This window comes from Carlito syrichta, unplaced genomic scaffold, assembly GCF_000164805.1.
Source record: "Carlito syrichta isolate Samal-C Ts95f unplaced genomic scaffold, Tarsius_syrichta-2.0.1 Scaffold310193, whole genome shotgun sequence".
Lineage (NCBI taxonomy): Eukaryota > Metazoa > Chordata > Mammalia > Primates > Tarsiidae > Carlito > Carlito syrichta.
The window spans coordinates 1-9,416 of NW_007254289.1; the positions used below are offsets into that span (position 1 = coordinate 1).

At 41.6% G+C, this 9,416-nt stretch overlaps 1 pseudogene; it reads right to left on the minus strand.

Moving 5' to 3' along the window:
* Positions 1–1,149: 1,149 nt before the first annotated feature.
* Positions 1,150–1,730, minus strand: LOC103270810 (annotated as a pseudogene).
* Between the last annotated feature and the right edge of the window lie 7,686 nt (positions 1,731–9,416).

Consider the following 9,416-nt stretch of genomic DNA (forward strand, 5'->3'; position numbering starts at 1 on the left):
AACTTTTAAAACGGGGCCAGTTCACTGTCCCTCAGACCATTGGAGGGGTAGACGATAGTTTAAAAAAAAAAAACTGAACAAATTCCTATGCACACTGCACATATCTTATTTTGACGTGAAATAAAATGGGAACAAATACAATATTTAAAATGAAGAAGAGGTAAAGTTAAATCAACAAACTTACCAGTATTTCAGTGGGAACTATGGGCCTGCTGTTGGCCAATGGGATGGTCAATGCCCTGTTCCATATTTGTCACTGCTAGTTGTAACAAGTTAAGGGGGCAAAAACACCTGGTGGGCCGGATGTGGCCCACGGGCCCTAGTTTGAGGACCCCTGTCCTAGAAGATTTGTAGGGTGGGTGCTGAGACACTTGAAAGGTGGGAGGTGGTGAGTGTGCGGGGACGTCCCGAGAAGGGGAGTGGAGGTGGACCTGGATGTCCTGGCTCTTTAGGGACTGACCTCTCCATCAGCTCCAAGCCTGGACCCGTCTGAGCCTGTGACTCGGTTCGGTTCCCTCGGTGTAGGTGGTCCTGGGCCAGGACCCTGTGGTCTTGACCCTGCAGCGACATTTCCTGCTGAGCACTCTCCGTGCAGCTCACCACCCCCGAGTGTGCAGAACCCACGAAGGTCATGGAGAGGATCTGACCTGCATGGGTGCTGGTGGGGGGAAGGGGAGGGTATGATCATGGCCAACTCCCTCTCTCCTCCCTAGCGTTAAACAGTGGCTCCGTCACAACGTTAAGGAGGCCTCTTGGCCAATAGCGGTTCTTTAGTCCAAGAACCCCAGCCAGGATATGTGGTGTGGGGATCTTGGAGGGCCTGGGAGGAAAGGCTTTGAGAAGGGACAAGGGGAAGCTGGGATGGGCAAGTGCTCCTGAGTGACAGCCCTGCAGTGGCCTTATCTGAATTATCTAGGTGGAACTCTCCAGTGTCAGTCATTAGTGTCATTGGCCATTTGTGTCACCCGGTCCAAACCCGGTTTTGACAACATAAGGGGTTGGAGCAGGGATTGTGACGTTATTTGGTAGGGCCATTAAAATCAAGTAAATGAGGGGGATGGCCTCGTAAAGACCCCTCCTGTGTCATGCGGGTTTTTTTGTTTTGTTTTGTTTTTTTACTGTGATTACACTTTATTTAGTTATATTTGTTTACAACTGAAATTCTGGGAAGTCAAAATTAACATCCTTGCCCAGGAGCTTCCTGTAGACACCGGAAAAAGATTCTACCTTGTGCTTCACGTTGTTCTGCTGTGCTTTGTCCAAGTGTACCTTGATGAGCTGGCTGCCGTCCAGCTTCACGCAGATTCTCTTGCGCACAATTTCACTTGGGAAGACCAAGTCCTCGAGGATGGCATCCTGCACAGCTGTCACATTACGACTCCTGGGATGCTTTTGCTTATATTTTGTGTGGTTTTTTCAGTTGGCTTAGGCAGAATTCTCTGAGCAATAAAGACAACATGCTTCCCGCTGAACTTTTTCTCCAATTCACGTACTAGCCGCACTTAGATTTTTTGGAAAGACTTCAGTTGAGGAATGGGAACAAAGATTATGATAGCCTTCTGACCACCACCAACTTCAATTTCCTTGGCTGCTGTTATGTTGACCTCCCTGAGCTGAGCCTTGAGGTCCGAATTCATCTCCAGCTCCAGGAGAGCCTGGGAGATGCCACACTCGAACACATCTGGCTTCTCGCCATTGGGCTTCACGAACTTGGCACGGAAGCTGAACATGACCTTCTCCTTGCTGAGCACCGGTTTAGGAAAAGACCAAAGCCGTGCGAGAGCTTGTCAAACTCCGAGCCATGTGTGCTTTTAAAAAAATTTTAGCCAGGCTCGGTGGCTCAGCCTGTAATCCCGCACCTTTGGGAGGCTGAGGTGAGTGGATTGCCTGAGCCCGTGGGTTCGAGACCCGCCTGGGTAGCGAGACCTCATCTCTACAATAAATAAAAAAAAAATTCAGTCGGGCATGGTAGCGCATGCTATGATTCTGGCTACTTGGAAGGCTGAGGCGGAAGGATCACCGGAGCCCAGCAGGTCGAGGCTGCGGTGGCCAGGAGTGGCCACTGCACTCCAGTCTGGGCTACAGAGTGAGACTCCAACTGAAAAAAAAAAAAATTTATCCAGGCTTTGGGATAGAGAGGGGCTAAGATCAAGAGGTTTCTTAGACTTGCAGGCATCTGGGCGATTAGAGGAGTCCTGGACAGTGGTGAATTCTCTCGTCCTCGGTTTACAGTCTCCTTTTTCCTTCAGTAAACAAAACAGAGTTACTGCACATACTTACACTTTCCCAGAGTTAGTCTAGAAAGCTGCATACTGGTGCCAACCTTATCTTGTTAGCATTTCAAAATTATTTTAGCTGCATGCAAACACATTAAGAGGCCAGAAATCTCCCCCACCCCACCAGTCTAAAATGGAGTTATGTTGAATTTTGAAAGTAGACTGTTGTATTTTGGATTGATTAAGTCTATGTTTTATATTATTAAATTAGTAACTCTCAGAAAATTTATTTTAGTTCGGTGACTGGTTTCTGTGCACTTTTATACATATCACTGTTCTTGAGGGGCAAAGGCAGAATTGATGTCTGTCCTCTGGGTTATCTTGCATTTGTAAAGAAGGAAAACTATCCCAAGGGACAAAGTAGACTCACCTCATGAAGATGGTGGAAGAATCAACAAGTCAAAGAGAAACTCAGGCAAACAGGAGAGCAGGCGAGGGGCTCCAAAGAGGGTGGTAAGACTCTGACAAAAACTAAATATATTCCATTTAATTTTGAAATAAATAAAGGCATATTTTCTAAATGTAGGTGTGACTAGATTAGATAATCTCACCTGAGAAGAAATCCCAGAGATGTAGGAGAAAAAAGAAAAAATGGCTGCTTCTCAGGTAAATGTGTCCCAGATCAGAGGGATTGTCATGTGTGTAAAACTTGCAAACCATCCTCCTGTCCTTGTGATGGTCCTGCCTAATGATCTTGTTTCAAGTATTTTTGTTCTTCCTGTGATATTCAATGGATCTGTCGGACACTGCTCCCTACAAAGCCTCTTCTGTTCTCGCCAAGAATGTATGACCTGCATTATTAAAAATGTTCCCTTGTTACTGGGGGTCGTAGGAAGGCATGGTAACCAAGAATCTCATTGGAGATTGGATAGATCCTCAGATCCTAATGAAGGATAGAAACATGTGTATGTAGTCTTCCTCTGTTGTCCAGAATGAAATGCACTGGCACATTCATGGCCACCAGAGCCCAGTTAATTTTTAAATTTATTGTAGAGATGAAGCCTTGACAAGTTGCCCAGGCTGATCTCACACTCAAGGGTTCAGGAAATTATTTTGCCATGGCCTTCCAACGTGCTAGGTTTATAGGCATGAGCCTCTGCTCCTACCTAGAATGAGTACTGTTAAGGTTCTGTCTAGATGCTCCATCAGCTCCAAGCAGAACACGGTTAGTAAAATGTACATTTAAACAGGATGGCAGTTACTGCCCAAACTAAGTCCAGAAAGTCTGAATAAAGAATAATTAGAAGAGACTTGCTCTCTAGGATGCCAAAAACTAAAAATATAAGTAAACTTTCATGGATTGCATGCCATGGGAGCTACCTGTAGACTGATTTCTGTGTAACATGAGCTTGCTTGTTATTAAATTGAGATTATAAATTACTATATTTGATAGGTGTGTTGACTTAGTCTGTAATCCCAGCACTTTGGGAGGCTGAGGCAACAAACTTGCCTAAGCCTGTGTTTTGATAACAGTTTGGGAATTTATGAGACCTTGTCTCTACAATAAATTATAAAAACTAGCTAGGCATGATTGCATGTGTGTGTAGTTCTAGATACTGGGAAGGCTGAGGCACAAGGATTGCCTAAGTCCACCAGGTTGAGACTGCAGTGGCCATGAGAATACCACTGCACTCCAGCCTGGGCTAGAAGAGTGAGACTCCAATTCAAAAAGTAATAATAATTTAGTATAGCTTTTGGCTAAAACATCTCAGCACAGATATTGTATTCCACCTGTGTGCCTTGAGATAAGATACGAATTTGTCCCAAATACTTGGGATGCTATGGAGGATGAATTCTTTTAGCCAAGGAGATTGAGACTGCAATAAGGTGTGGTTATGCCAGCGCACCCTAGCCTGGTTCAGAGTGACATGCACCTAGCCGGGCGTAGTAGCACACGCCCATAGTTCCAGCTGCTTGGAAGGCTGAGGCGGAAGGATCGCCAAAGCCCAGCAGGTCGAGGCTGCGGTGGCCGGGAGCGGCTACCGCACTCCAGTCTGTGTGACAGTAACTCAAAAAAAAGAAAAGAATGAGACACATGAACTGAACAAAAAAGCGCAGAACCACAGGCTAAATCTATGTATTCTGAATCAGAATTTGCATTTTAACAAAATATTCAATTCGTGGTTGTACAAATTAAAACTTGACGAGGATCTTCTGACTTAGTAGGAGCAGTATATGTAACATATTCTGTGTGATATAATCAGTAATTTCAAATGTACATGCCTGTGTGTCAATTTTATGCTGTTTCTCTCACAAAAATAGAGAGTCTACACTGACTGAGTGGATTTTATTTCATCCCTTTTCCCCCCACACTTAATTCATTAGAGGATATTTCTGTATTATGAATTTCTTTATTGCATAATACTAGTTATCTTGTCAGCTGGACCCTGTTCTTTTCACTCTTGCTTTACCTAGAGGCCATGGTGACTTGGTAAATATGTTTTTGTTGTCCTCAGGGGTTGTTGTCATTCAAGGATGTGGCCATAGAATTCTCTTCAGAGGAGTGGGAATGCCTAGACTCCCCTCAGCGAATATTGTACAGGACTGTGATGTTAGAGAACCATAGAAACCTGGTTTTTCTAGGTGAGTCAACTTTCAAAACACAATCCCTATTTCATACTAAGGATTTTATGTCCTTCCTTCGTAGAATGTTTTTTGGTAATTTCTGCTTTGCATGAATGAGTTTCAGATTCCTACTATCAATGAAAAGCTGGTAATATGTTAACATAGAAAATAAAAATTAATGATGTTTCATTTTGACATGAAGCCTTCTCTATTTTAAGTTGACCAGTGTCCTTCTAGCTATATTATTGGTAAGTTCAGAAATTTAGTGGCATAGATCATTGCCCACATCTGATTCCAATTGCTACCATAAGTTATTGACTCACTTGTACTGAACTAAGAACTCACAAATTTAAGGCCAGGCATGGTGACTCAGCCATGTAATGCCAGCAGTTTACGAGACTGCGTTGAGAGGACTGCCAGAGCCCATGGGTTCAAGAATAGCCTGGGCAACTTGGCAAGACCCCATCTCTACACTAAATCAAAATATTATCTGGGAGTCATAATGCGTACCTATAGTACTGGTTACTTGGTAGGCTGAGGGAGAAGAATTACCTGAGCCCAACAGGTGAGCACTGGGGTATCTATGAGCTTTCCCCTGCACTCCAGCCTGGGTGACAGAGTGAGACTCCAACTTAGAATAAAAAGAAACCGATAAATTGAAAATTCTATCTAAATGTTCTAAAGCTTTTATTGGGAAACCGTATTTTGGGGTTATCTTTCTAGAATCTTGTATAATGTGTTCTTTACTGATCAAATACTAGGTGTGTAATCTAAGAACCTTAGCAAGAGTCATGTTACTTTTTCTAACTAAACAGGACTTGCTGTCTCTAAGCCAGACCTCATTATGTGTCTGGAGCAAAGGAAAGAGCCCTGGGATGTGAAGAGATGTGGCACATTAGCCAAACTTCCAGGTAGGTGGGAGTGAATGAAGCAGATGACACAGGTTGAGAAATCAGAGCTTGAAATGTGGTTTGAGAAGGTGGTCTGCTCCAGGGGAAATGGTTTCTAGGAAACCTGGGATTCTTTCTCTTCCTGTCACAAAGGGACATCTGTTATTCCATGTTTGGAAATTCTCCAAAGACTGTGCTTCTTCAATGATCTTTCAAGTTCACAGAGGAAATCAAAGTCCACTTAACACTTTGTTAGGAACTGCATGATCTGACAATCTTTCTGATGCTTTGGAGACATGCAAGTATTTGCTTATTTATTTGGAAATTCATGTGAAACTATATTTTATGTTTTCTATTTGCATCATGGTTGGAAGCATGTAAGCGGTGATTTTGTTTCTGTTTGAGAAATTTTAAGAACACTCTGGATACATGTTACATGTTTTCTAATTTATGATTTTCTATACTAGGGAGACTTCCAATGATTTTATTTAAATTCATTCTCAATAGTCCTACCTCAATACAAATCATCTCTCTTAATAGAAGAAATCCTAGCCGGGCTTGGTGGCTCAGCCTGTAATCCTGTGCCTTTGGGAGGCTGAGGTGAGTGGATTGCCTGAGCCTGTGGGTTTGAGACCTGCCTGGGCAACTCGGCGAGACCTCATCTCTACAATAAATCAAAATGAGCCAGATGTGGTAGCGTGTGCCTGTAGTTCGGAAGGCTGAGGCGGAAGGATTTCTGGAGTACAGCAGGTTGAGGCTGCGGTGGCCGGGAGCAGCCACTGCACTCCACTCTGAGTGACAGAGTGAGACTCCAGCTCAAAAAAACAAAAAAAAAATAGAAGAAGTTCTGATATTTTACTTAAATTTTACTTTTATAGTATGATCTGAGACTGGTAGTTTTTCTTTACATCCAAATATTTAAGTATACTATATTGTATAAGGATTGGTAAACATATGTTAAACTCCTAAATGTTACCTTGTGTCTTAATAACTCTTATTTTATAATTTTCTTTAGTATGAAGCTTAGGACTAGCTTCAAGTATGCATGTATTCAAACACGTATGTATGTTTATGTGTGATTAGCATCAGGTTTTTATACATAAATAAAAATGTATAACCATGTGTTGTACATAATGTAATAATTTGATATGCCTATACAGTGTGAAATGATGATTACAATTATATTAATGAACACATAAACATCTTACGTACTTGCCATTTTTATGTTTTGTAAGGGGAACACATAGTGTCTTCTATTTTAGCAAATTTTCTAAGCATTAGAAATAATTTTCATTATTTCATTATTAACGATAAGTCACTGTGGTACGCATTAGTTCCCTAAGACTTTGTTATCACTCAAATTTTGCAACCATTGAGAAACATGTCCATTTTCCCACCTGTAGGCCCTGGTGACCACGTTGTACTTTTTTCCTGTATGAGTGTAAAGTTTCTTGATTCCACAGGAGGAGATCATACAGGATTTTTTTTCCCCGAGTTGGAGTCTCACTCCAGGCTGGAATGCAGTGGCATGCTAATGACGACCACAGCCTCATTGCTGGACTGGCGATCCTTCCACATCAGCCTTTCAAGTAACTGGAACTACAAGCACGCACTGCCATGCCAAGCTTATTTAGTATTTGTCATTGACCCATGGTCTCACCCAGGTGCCCAGACGGGTCTTGAACCTCTAAGCTCAGGCAATCCTCTCACCTCAGTCTTCCAATGTGATGGGTTTACAAACTTGAGCCACTGTACCCGTTCTCACGCAGCATTTGTGTGTGTGTGAGCCTGGTCACTTCAGTTAGCATAATGTCTTACAATGTCATCCATAAGGTTAAAATTACAGAATTATTTGAAAAATTTATTGGCTGAAGCAGCTATTGTGCATATATACGTGTGTGTGTGTGTGTGTGTGTGTGTGTGTGTGTGTGTGTGTGTGTGTTATTTTCTTAATCAACAGAGATTCCACAAATATTTAGGTTGTTTACAAGCTTGGCCATCTTGACAAATGTTGCAATTCCCATAGGGGTTGGAGACTTCTTTTTGATACTGATTTTATTTCCTTTGGTTATAAACCCAGAAAAGGGATTTCTTTGTTATATGGCTTATTTTTAAAGAATGTTGATAATAATTTTTCTATGACTCTACCAATTTTAAACTTACCAAGAGTATACAGGATTTCTTTCATTTCACATCCTTATCAAAAGTTCTTTCTCTCTTCTGGTTGATATTAGTCATTCTAACAGCTATAAGACAATATATCATCATTGTGTTTTTTTGAAATTGCCTCTATTGGTGATGTTCAGTGCCGATTCAAATACCTGATTCTTTCTATACTTTGGCATACTTTGTTTGAATTGGGGTATTTCAAATTCAAAGATAAACATGTAATAATGTTTATGGTGCTGCTTTGTCTAGATTTATATAACAATAATCACTAAGTTAGAGATTCTAGGAGACTCATACCTGTTCTTAAGTTGTGTCTCGTCTGTACATTGGAACAGAAACAGTCTCTGTATAAACCCTCAAAGGACAGAAATGTGGACTCATATTCCACTCTTCTGTTATTCCCTGAGGAAGAATTGAAGAGTGAGAAGATGCCATCTGATTGCATGATGCTGCATTGTAAAGGAAGAGAAATTATGGTGGCAAAATTACTAAACTTTCTCTTCCATGTAACTCATTTTATCATGTGGATTCTGCAAGGTATTAGCTGTTTTTTGAGTTCTCACTCAGACAATGGGGTAAGTATTTTCTTAAGTACATATATTTATGATGGAGTGGAAACCTGTGATTTGTACTTGTCATCATACTTATGTCCTTACCATGGTATCATATTATGTTTTATTTTCAAAGGATATTCACCTGAGTCTAGCACAGCGAGTAAATTTTTATTTTTATGATTTTCAGCTGTGACTTCTCATTATACTGATGGCCTTTTGCCAGAGAAGAGCATAGAAGACTCACTTGCAAAGATGCCAATGGGAAATTATGGTAAATATGTCCTTAAGAACTTATGCTTACAAAAATCTTGGGTAAGTGTGCAAGAGGGTGAAGGGCAGATAGAACACTCAGTTGCAAATAACAACTACAAATGTAATAAGAGAAGGAAAGACTTTCTTTTTTTTTTTTTTTTGAGTTGGAGTCTCACTCGGTCGCCTGCTCCTGGCCACCGCAGCCTCCACCTGCTGGGCTCCAGCAATCCTTCCACCTCAGCCTTCCAAGTAGCCGGAATTATGGGCATGAGCTACCACACCAAGCTGATTTTTTGATTTATTGTAGAGATGAGGTCTCACTGCCCAGGTGGGTCTCGACCCACGGGCTCAGACAATCCACTCACCTCAGCCTCCCAAAGGTGCAGGATTACATGCTGAGCCATCGAGCCTGCTTGGAAGCCTTTCATCAATACTGCAAATATTTATCCACCAGAGTATCCTTATTTCTGAAATGGTTTTCAAACACAAATATAACCGAACGTTTAACAGGTTTTCAAAATATAGTCAACATCAAAAGAATAGTGGAGGAAATATACACAGTATATTTGGGAAAGTGTTTAAGAAATCATCCTATGTAAATAGACATGAAAGAATCATAGGAGAGAGAGACTTCATCGTTCACATCTTACTCAACGTACAGTGAGTCATACAGGACAGAAACCCTACAAATGTGAAGACTGTGGCAAAGC